Raw genomic sequence first — 11,941 nt, 5'->3', positions numbered from 1 at the left:
CACGCCATTATGACGCCGTACTCATTTTCTAAATTTTTTATAAGAACTGGAAAAACCAAAAAAGCAATTAGAAATAATTAAAAACCATAGCGGTTTATATTCTGACACTGAAATACTATTCTCTCAGAATTTTTTTAAAAACCGAAATCGTCCGGTAACAATGATATCCACTAATGCTAAATGAAGTCGCGTAACTAACACACACACATATGATGTACATAATTTCTAAGTGTGTATAAAATTAATGGAAATTCGATACACTATTTCAAACCGTACACAGATTGCTAGGATACTAATTTCTATGCAAATGCATTTACAACAACTGTTTGTCGACTTAAATTTTGCGCTTCTCTGCGACTACCGGGAAAAGCGGTCAATATTTGCTTTGCTGATTTGTATGCCAGCTCCGCGTCGGGCGTTTGTTATTTTTAGCGCGGCCAAACACACAACTGAATTTTACACTTACAATAAGTTTATATTTATGTATAGGGTATAATTAGAGATATACAGATATTTCATTTAAAATATTTGCTCGTAAATATTATGACACTTCCTGCTTAAGTACAATTTCAGGTATATAAATATTTGTTTTAGAGTTCGTTTGCAAACGATCAGTCGTAGCAGGTTTGACAGCTGTAAAATTTGTAAAAACTTATCTAACGGAGTCATAACACAACACCTTGCTAAAGCTTGATGGTATCTTCTTGAGATGAGTTGGTCAGCAAAAGCTCAAACACACACTTTAGCTTTTTGAACCGTCTGATGATACCTGTTAACAAACGGACTTTTGATATCAATAGGATTCGTAGCTGTCCATAAACAGTTACTTTGACTACATCTACAATTCAAGAAAGTATCGACCTATAATGCTACTGGCATTCAAGCCATTCAGACAGCAACTATTTCTGAGTGCCAAGGAGCCAGGAAAATTTTTTCAAGATTGTTCATATCTCACCAATCATGGTGATTGTACTTATTAACGCATACACACAACTGTTTTTTGCAGAAGACGAAATTCGAGTTCTTAATATCGAGAATATTTTGCCAAACTATACTGAATATATTTAATATCAAACACATTAGTTGCATACTAGGAAAATCGCACACCTCTTAAAAAGCCACCCTTTATACTGGGTATGCATAATCTGAACAGATAGTGCCGCCGAAATGTTGCTCACTGGCGTTGATAAAAATTTTATTTGCTATTTTAAAGCACTTCTGGCTCTAGTGGCTTAACGGTGTTTATACAGTTCCTATCTACATTTTGCTCCATACATATGTATATGGTATGTACATATGTGTACTGCATACAACGAAACTTAATCGGAATATGTGAAAATATTTGCAAAAATGCGGAAAACTATTAAAGTGGGCAAACTAGCGCAAGCGCCACTGCATATGTGCCGACGACGCACTAGTTCGCATAACTTCGATGCCGGTATTTAAATTGCAAAGCAAATATCTGAAAGAGCTAAGCAATTGAATAAGTACAAATGAAGACAAATAAACGGCAAACTTAGCATAAACCGCTGATATTTTTAGTACTGTTGCTTCAGGTGGCAAGGCAAGCGAAAGCTTTACTGAAGATGTTAGTGTTTATACATACAGAAATATTAAGGTGCGTTTTCAGTTCGCAAGGAAGATTGCTATGACCCAATTGGGACGGTTAGCTTCCACGGAGAAATTCAGCTCAACAAATTTAGGTTGATCTGCATCGCCGAAATTGTCTCTAACACCAAGTACCTACATAAATCGTAAGTAAATGTAAAATAGGCAACAGTTCTAAGTTCATTCAATAGCTTTAATATATTATAATTAAGAAAAAATAGATAAATACCTAAGTGTGAACATTTATTGTTTATTTTAAATGATCACTGTCGATGTAAGCCAACCCCTGTGAGTTTTTACGGAAGCGGAAGTATAAACGAAATTGTCTAGTTGCTTCCAAAAGAGCAAATGTCCACTGTGTTCGCTCAAAAAATTTACCCTAAAGTACGATAAAGACAAGAATAGAAACTCTACTAAATTGTTTAAAAAGAAATAGATACATGCTTGCAGCTATGTACAGTAGAACTAAGCTTTTCAGATAAGAATCGTTGAGGAACTATGACCGCAATATATAATAAAAATGTGAGTAAATTTTAATTTTGTTAGTAAGTGAAGGGCTCAGACACGCAACCGTTAATTTTAATATGCTTATATCTAAGATTAAGCCTAATATATATTAACTTAACACCGTCTTCGATTCTATAACTGTAAACAAGTGTCGGTTTCAACCAAGGCTCTGCTTCAAAATATGTAAGTATTATCTCCAAAACAATATAAACGGTCATCGATAATAGGGTAATCTCACCAAAAGGGATTAGGAGCTCACAATAAAAGCTCGTACGAGGAGACGCATCCCTGCCCTCATGTTGCATGAATTGTTGAACGCACTGCAGGCATAAAATTTCCATGCCTTAGTGTTAATAATAGGTCGAGCGGTGTCGCCGGTAAACCATTGTGCATCGGCCTGACCGTGACAGATGAGGTTTTATTGCAGCCTACTCTCCAACACGTGCCATTCTTTACACACTATACTACCCGACTAACTGTGTGTGTTCTTGGTAAAACAGTACAGCACCATCTATGAAGTACGGCATTCACAGTGAAAAATTGATTGCATTGCTCGGCTATTGTATATGCGGCTGGAATGCCTGCTACCGACTGGCTTCAAATCCTGTTGCTTTAATTGCCGGCAACGACAGACTAGTGCATGACAACAACAAGAGCAGTAACTGCAGATATCCGCTGCCATTTCCGCAACTCAAAATACAGTGGAAACATCGAGAGCAGCAACAAAGCACAGTTCAGCCAGCATCTATTCAGAGCAACTGCTGCTTGAACTAAGCAGCGGTGCGGTGATGCACCGCGCAGAGTAATGTGGCACGAAAGTTAATCATTGTGGAGCGTGAGTGTAGTGTGTAGCATTTGCAGCATTTCTGTTAGTTTTAAATGCTTTGAAAGTGATTTATATGTGTGTAGTCATTTCACCTATTTGAAGTCGTAAAGCGATTTACGCACTTTTATCGTGCCATCAATGACTACGAATAGCATGCTAAATGTCGCACACAATGCGAATATTAATACGTGCAATAAGAGGACACTACTAAACACAAAGGCAACATTTCCGAACAGAAGCCGAACTTTCGAGCTAAGTCCAAGAATTCGGCATTGTGTGATTAGATGACGCTGGCTATGGTGACATACTTGAGCAACTGTCACTACTACCGACACACACTCACTTAAAGTCGCGGCGCCATAACCATCAGTTTGTATATATTGTATATGTGTGTCTCTCCTATTATTCACCAAATCGTCGACCCTCTGCAGTAAGCCCCTTTGTTTGGCTGCTTAGACATGCATGCGCGGCATCCACTCCAACAGCGGCACGTACACCGCCGTCCTTGGCTCCCAACCAGCTCGACACACGCGCGTGCGGATGGCACGTCCGCTGCAGTAACGGCCCAGTAAAAGCAGCAAATTGCTTGCTGCTCTTGTATACATTTTAACAAAGCTGCATTTAGAAAATTATTAGCGCGCCATAGCAATTTATGAATTGGTTATATGAAGCGTGTACGTGACGTTGTTGAATTTACGAATTTGTGAATTGCCGGAATGTTGAATTCGTTCGAGTTTGTTGTAGTACTTTTTTTTTTTTTTGGTATTTCTTGTATTTTCTATGTTGGAATACTTTCGTAGGCAAGCGCCTAGTAATTGCGCTCAGACTACCCCCCCCTCAAACCCAACAGTTGAGTTGCATTATTTGCAAAATCATTTGTTTTTCTGATTGTTTGCGTTTATGACAAAAGAACTTTGTTTGGCATTGGCATGGAAAAAGTAACACTGAAATTTGTTTCTCTGTGCTCACAATCTATGTTTTGGTGTATTCCCGCTTATTTCTCCTTCGCTTACATAGCTACCATTTGGAGTGCATTCATGCATGAATTTAATTTTTTCAAGCGCCATGCTTTTGCAATGTTATCTATTATTTCAATGTTTTTTTTTTTCTTTTGCATAAAAAATATATTTCCGCATTTTTTGCTCATCTTTCGAAAGCGCATTTAATGCAATTTAAAGACCAATTTCGCTGCAACTGCAGTTTTTTATACCGCGTACTTTTGCTTGTTTTCATTTTCCCCTTTTATTTATTTTGCTTTGGCAATTCCGCTTTCATTTTTATCACATTTCGGCACTTTGTGTATATTTATCAGCGCCAGAGCATATCAGCCAAGCGGAAATAACACAAATGCCATTAGGCAGCTAGCCACCGCCATCGTTGGCTACTGAGCATTGCGCTTTTAACGCAAGCGAGCGTTCATTTATTCGTTTTATTTCATTCAGAAAAACGTTTAAAATGGTTGCACACATATTGGAACCTGCATATGTATATATCGCATACACACACACACACACCATTAGCTATATATTTGCTTATTTTTATATGTTAGGCCAGCAATTTTGATTGAAAGTCATTTGCGCAGTTCAGTTTAATTAAAATGTTAACAAGTGATGAACGTCAATGACGCCACTCAAATTTTTGCTGAAGCCTGGAATTCGGCATCCTTTGTGCAACGCTTGCTCTCTTGTTGGTAATTTTCGTTTCCCATTTAATTAATCAAAATATATGCACATATTTAATTACTACGCTCCGTTTTTAAATTCGCGAAAATTTCATTGTTTGCGTCTTCCAAATTTTCATAAATTCTCCCGACTTTCGGATTGCTTGCTACGGAATCGAAATATGCACATGATAATGTGTTCGTATGTAGCAACATGTATTCCTCGTGGCTAAACCTTCTTCTATGTTCATTGTTGTTCACACTAAAGACTGCAACGGAGCTCGGCGATTCGTATAAAGCAATGGTTTTTAATTAAATAATATAAGAGACTTTGAAATTCTTGTTCACAATAATGAATGCCACTTCTAAGTTTGCAATGGATAACTAGAGCATTACAAAGGTTAACCCAAAAAAGTTGCAAAATACAATGAGCTATTACATAATAACATCGGATATATGTATACATGTTTCAAATTTTGGCAAAAGATATTATCGCCTGAAGTGAAAAAACACATTAACTTCGGTTACATCCGAAGCTAAAATACCATTCACAAATACAAAAGTTTCCTTACAAGCACTTGATTCCGATCGTTTAATTTGTATGGCAGCTATATGCCATAGTGATGTGGTCTAAACAATTTCTTCGGAAATTGCAATGTTGCCTAGACAAGTAGGTAAGTAGAGTGGCTGTCTTTCGACACACCTAGGACTTTAGAAGGCCCTGCCTTAGACAATAACGCATACCGAACTCCCAGAAGATGTTTAGTCAAATGAAAAAAGGGTCCACACAAGCACTTGATTCCGATTTTTCAGTTTGTATGGCATTTCAATGTTTTCATAAACATAATTTGGTTTAACGCAAAATATGAATTAAATCAGTCTAGACCGTGGTCTTAACCCCTTATCCCTTATGCAATTATTTCCATTTCACTGTTTGGATATTTCCTCATATACCCAAAATATTAAATTTAGAATCTTTCGTTGAGTCTATGACCCATATATAATAAGGTACGGAATATGATTGTAGTCGTTTCACCCTTTCATCGAATAATGAAAGTTAAATCCTTTTATTACACTTTTTAATATATTATATATGTAGTTTTGTCAACACCTGAAAGTACTTCCTCGGCTTTGATCCTTGCGAGAGTATAAAATGTCCTTATTTGTTATTATTGTGAATTGGCTCAAACGTGAGTTGGTCAAAAATGTCAAGACGATTTTTTTTTGTAGAAAAATGATTTCTTCATATACTTAAGTAACTAAAGACAATAATTGTTTTTTTTTCTAACCCAAGTGGTTTCTAAAATTTTATTTGGGAAGTTTAAAAAAATGTCTTCAGCAAAGAAAGAAGTGATGCGCATAGGCCTTAGATGTGTGTTAGAGAATATGTTGCTACAAGGTTGAGCCGCATATGCAGCTAGTCTGCTAAACAACTGGTGTAGTTTGTTCGATTCGTCGGCATAAGGTTTAATTTATTTTATTTCATATTATATATTCTTAGTTTACGAGAAAGAGCTTTAATACTATCAACATCTTAAACTCACAGTCTGGCCTAGAACGCATTTCGCTTTTTGAAATTTGTGCGAACTTGTACTTAGATATTGACATTACATTTTTAAAGCTCCTTAACATGGGTCAATATGTGAGTAAACATTGAAATTACATTTCAGTGTTTTAAATTTTCTCATGCAACAGCCACTCGTCTTAACCCAATTCCTATCGCTTGCAAGGGCAATATTTTATTTGTGCACTTACACACGAGCACCTTTATCATATTTGATGGATCATAAATACAAATAAAAGTGTGCGTGATGAAAGGGTTTGATGAACTGTGGACGAGTGGCGTTAGCGGATCTTTTATATTCATTAATATTTTAGTGTCGGGCGATACATCCCACAATAAATAAACACAAATAAAAAACCCTGCACAGCGAACACATGAAATAAATGGAGTAGAAGGACATAGAAAGATACAAAGTAGACGATAGTGAAGGCAGTGTAAAAGCAATGGACGACGAATGTAAAGCCGACATACTTGCACGCACATCTGCAACAGCACACATATATATGCATATGTACAAGTATATGTAAAATAAATAATATGCACCAACTAGCTACCTTGACTGGTTATGTATAAGAAAAAGGTGTATTTTAAGAGTTATGAAACTTTTATTTTAAATACAATAAATCAATGAAAATCTATAAATGATGATTACTACAGTTTCATTACTTCGCAAATTTAATGCAATATAGACTATAAATGTTTTTGGGCGTATGAAAGTCTAGAGAGTCTCTTCGCTCTAAATGCCTCACATTCGCTTCTTTGCGTGCCCGTTACGCCTGAAGTATGGCTCAGCGCTGATCTAACTTTTGAATATTGTTTAGAGATAAGTCTTTCAAAAGTTACAAAGTGTACTGAATATATGTCAAACACATGACAGCTGATTTGACAGCTTTACAGCTAATTCTATAACACTGAAAAAAAACCCTATATATATATTGTCCTATACGGCATGTTCGTTTATATGCTCAGTTATTTGTATTATTTGTGTATTTGCTTTTGCTACCATTAATTGTAAGTGCATAACTCTTCTCTCGCATGCGTCAGTGTATGTGTTGCCAAGAAATTTATCGTCTAGCTTGACATTTTGAGTGACTTCCTGATTGATGTCATTTGTCTTGCGAATGTGAATGCGTAATTGAATGACATCGATCATGTTTCGCAGGCAGAATCATGCTCGCCTTCACACACCTGCGGGGCGAAAGTGAAGAACAAGTGAAACCACCATCACATGTGGAAGGTAAGCCACAAAGGCGAAAAAATGGTACCGAACAGAGCTCTAAGACCCTTAGCACAGATATATATATGCAGCTGCAATATTTTCGATTCCAATTAATTCAATTGAGCCGAAGCCTTTGAGGCATTTCACAAAAATAATATATCGATATGATAATTTGTACCAAAAACTCGTTGAGGCATTTTCGAAGAACTATTCGTCAAATTAAATTAATTACTTTTTCTAAATGGAAAGAACAAATGCTTATTGCATAAATAATACAAGCACAGCCTCTACGATGATGCAATTGAAGTTCAGCCAAGACTTGTATTCATTTACCTTTTGCAACTAGGCAAAATCTGCACTGCAGCAATACAGACAATCGCTCACTCAACTCAAGCTGTTCTTCCTTTTACACACACTGTTATTTATCGGCTATTTGATGGGTGCCAAAATAATTTACAACAGTTGTGCTCTCTGCCCATGACATTATCGCTCAAATAATTTTTCTCTCGTCTACTGCAGTTCATTATTCTCACGGTTGCGACTGCTTTGCTCTGGCCATTAATAATAATTTTTGTGAGGACGCCCTTTTCTCGGTACTTCAACAGTCGCTGATTTTCTGTCAGCCAAACAATACAGGGATGCAACAAATATTTGCAGCAAAAGTACATGTATATATTTCATAGCAAAGTTGTGCAAAAAATATTTATCGCTTTATCTAGAATTTCGTCTAGCCATACAGCTAAGCGCTCGGTCAACCAGCCACTCATGTACACAGCCAACTTTTCCAAAATACAGCAATTGCACACACCCACACATAAATTTATCGCACTTGGCTGTGGTGTGCCGGTGCCCAGGCGCTGCTGACGGGTTCGATAAACTTGATAAGCATGAATAATGTATGTCTAAGTAAAAGGATATCATGGCGCTCAGAATAATAAAGGATAACATGATGGCTGTTTATGTATATATTACTTTCTATACATCACCATCAACTTGTATTACGCCATTTATTTTGCGGTTGTTTTGGGGATTTTCGCTCATATTTTATCTGCGCCAAATGTCCGCTTAATGCGCGAAGTGCTTTGAACAAAACCAGTCAGTTGCTTGTAGTTAGAAACTGGTAATTTCAGGTGAGTGCATAAATTTGCTGTTTTAATTGCAGTGGAACCGGCAAGTTGTTCATGCTAAGCAACAAAAATTCTCAAGTTTCTCAAATTATATGTTTTAAAACACTTCAATGGAGAGAGCTGAACATTGAAAGGGTTCTTTAGACTTTAATACCAACTGATATCACACGAAGAACTTTCTAGATATTCATAAAAGTATTTACTAACTTGGCCGACTGTGCACTTCATCGATGATTTTTGTTCGGAGGAGGAGTACTAATATTCCAGTTAGTTATTCAAAAGTTAGTCTACATGGTGGCACTTTACTATGAAATTGCGCTACTATCTTGCTTAGAAAATTTTCTCCAATATACTATTATGCACTAGATCAAAAACATAAATGTCAGTCTAATACAAAACCTTTTAAAACAAAAAAAACTATAACTCGAATGTGCAGTAGCGTAAAAGTTACAAAAGTTCTTGTTACTATAGATCATTTTTCAGTTTTATGAAAACATTTTTGAAAATTTTCAGAAAAAAAAAGCTTATGTCAGCTATGCCTGCGGAATATGCTAAATGCCTCAATGGATTTTATTAAGTGCAGTAACGAGCTTTCTTGTTGAACCACTGTACGTGGGTGTGCCACAACGGCAAGCGCATTGATTATTGGCCGGCACGAGCGATATCCACTTTAACTTGGCAGATAAATAAATAAATAAATAAATTGTGGTGCTGAATTCCTACTCTACTGTGTCTGACTCAGCTCTACTAACAAATCGGGGCACACCGGTGTTGCAGTGGGGCCATCCGGCGGAAGTGACAGTGCTCACCGTTGCCGTACCAAAGCCACTTACTGCACATAAATGGTCTCTATATAAATTTGCTGAAGCATGTTTGAGTGTGTGCACCGGAGGAGCAACTATCGAGAAAATTGAAACTCATGCAACGACCGAACACCAAACAGACATAAGTCACTGAGGCCACATATTCACAAAAACAAAAATTACATTTTCCACTCAAGGCTAAATGTGTGGCAACAAATGTAAACTAGAAATTGGGAAAATAAAATGCTAAAGCCAATGGAAATAATGCTTACGTGGTGCTAATGCACAGCACTGCATGTCGGTTTACATAAACGAGGCTATTTATGCATTGGTCGTGAGAGAGAGCTGCATGCTAGCACCGCACGATTATGGGCAATTTTCACTTATTGAAAGAACATTGCAGCTTGGAGAATTTACTTAGTCCGAGTTTCTTAAATTTAATTTTGTTTCTTTAATTCAATTATGAGCAAATAGAACTTAATTCTAAACTTAAATAGATACATGGGTAGGTCATGGCAAAACCTACATCGCACGTACGTAAGGCCGAATGCAGATCAACTTTTAATTGTTTAAAGTTTTTTTAATTCTTGTTTTTTTTTTTTGTGTAAAGTTCCTTTCTGGAAAAGGCTTAGCCAATTGAACTAGCTCAAAAAGGAGGAATACTGTTAATTTCTGTTGGATCTTACAAACAAGAAACGCTCTTTTCAAAATACCTATTTAATATCGGAAACCAGCTTTTGATCTTATTTATCAAGTTGAGAAGATTCTACCGCATTCTTCTGCAACGTCGAATGTGTTGACCAAAGCAGAACTGGAAAATATTTGATTTGGCAATGGTTTAAGCAAATATAATTCGTTAACATACATACTTGTATATAGTATCTAAATGCACTCGTGCATATGCCGCACTTTCAATCCTTGAGGATCAATTCTCGATACTCAAATTCAATTTGTTTTTACTTCTCTCGCATTTGTTTTCACAGCTTTGTGCATAAAAATTAATGTCTTTTGTGGCAACAGTGCTGCAGTGGCAACCCTAATAAATGACCCGAAAACGGCATACACACCGAGGGCGAGGAGCGTCGCTCAAAACTGCAAGCGTGCAGCAGCAACGGATTTGCACCCCATTAGAAGCGTAATTAGCATCGTAAATAAGGCGAGCACATAAAGCGAAGCGCACTTGACTTTTAATAAAATTAAATTGTATGACCAAGCAAAAATTAGAAAGGCGAAGATGCCTTAGAGCGCAATGAGCCAAGCATGCGGGCGCTGAGAGGATATACAAATGGGGAACATCAAAGCCGTAAGTGAAAATAAAAGCCACAAGCCGAGCTAGAGCGGAAGGTGTGGAGCTTGATGCTTTCAATATAGACAACAACAGCAGCTGCTGCTGCAACAACAACATCAAGTGCGGTAACTTTTCTTAAATATGCAGAGCGCAGCACCCATTATTGCAACATCAACAAAAAAACAAAAAAAAACAAATTATTATGCCACTAAAGCTGCAACAAAGCCAGCGTTTGCTGATACTTTTGAGTTTGCAGCAACGAAACGGAAAACAGCAAAACTGCACAGCGACCACGTGTTGTTGGTGCATCTAAGAGTTTGCAAAATAGAACGATCAGCGACGAGCAATGTGGCAGTGCAGGTTACTGGCATGCTGCAGTGGGCTGCTGCTGCACATTCTCCAAATTGCCACACGCTGTGCATAAGAGTTCTCCTTCATCCTGCTCTTCGTGATATTTCGAAATACTTTGTTGCAGATTTGTTTTCAGCCATTTTCGAAAATAATTGAAATCCAGAGTATTGTTGTTGTGCCTGTCGTTGCTGAACGCCTCCAAAAATTGAATCAGTTGTTATTTGGCGCGTCATGGCTGTTGGCTTTGTTCACATATTCTTCGATATAAATCCATTAACAGGAAATAGCAGAGACACTTAAATTTAATTAAAACGTTCCTAAATGCCACTTGCAATATTTTGCACACTTGCCACATGCCTCTTGCCACTTACCACTTGCCACTTGCCACAAAAACATTACAATCTATGATAGAACTAGCATTGCAGCAACAATGCCATTGACAGCTAACAATGTCTGCCAGTTGCAACTCTAACTGTCAATGCTTGTATGTCACTTTTTGGCATAGACGACATACTTGCACACGATAAAACTGCAAACTGGCCCTAATAAATAATGCGAAATAACAGCATTAACACAAAGTGTTGCTCTTCATAACCTACATAACCACATATGGTACATGCAACACACAAGTAGCCACTGCATCTCAATAGTGAGCAACGAGCGAGAATTTGCCGTTAACCAGCCAGTAGAGCACAGGCGTCAATGGAAATTTAATATTTCGAATTTGCTTTTGAAAGGTTTTCAGTTATATTACTTGCTTACTTGCAACCAGGTGTTTGCTTTTTCGCAACATTTTCAGAATAAACCTCAGTAAAGGAACGATTTTCTAACCTATCAGATAGGAGCAATTTTATATGAATTATTTTTAATTTTCATTTATTTTGCATGAGATCGTCATAGCTTTTGCAGGAAGCAGGAAATAATTACTAAGAAATCGAAACAGTTATTGTTTACTACCAATGAAGGATGTAGCTGCAGTTTTACTCTG

This window comes from Bactrocera oleae, chromosome 2 (genome assembly GCF_042242935.1).
Source record: "Bactrocera oleae isolate idBacOlea1 chromosome 2, idBacOlea1, whole genome shotgun sequence".
In the NCBI taxonomy this organism is placed as follows: domain Eukaryota; kingdom Metazoa; phylum Arthropoda; class Insecta; order Diptera; family Tephritidae; genus Bactrocera; species Bactrocera oleae.
This window is presented reverse-complemented; position numbering follows the sequence as displayed.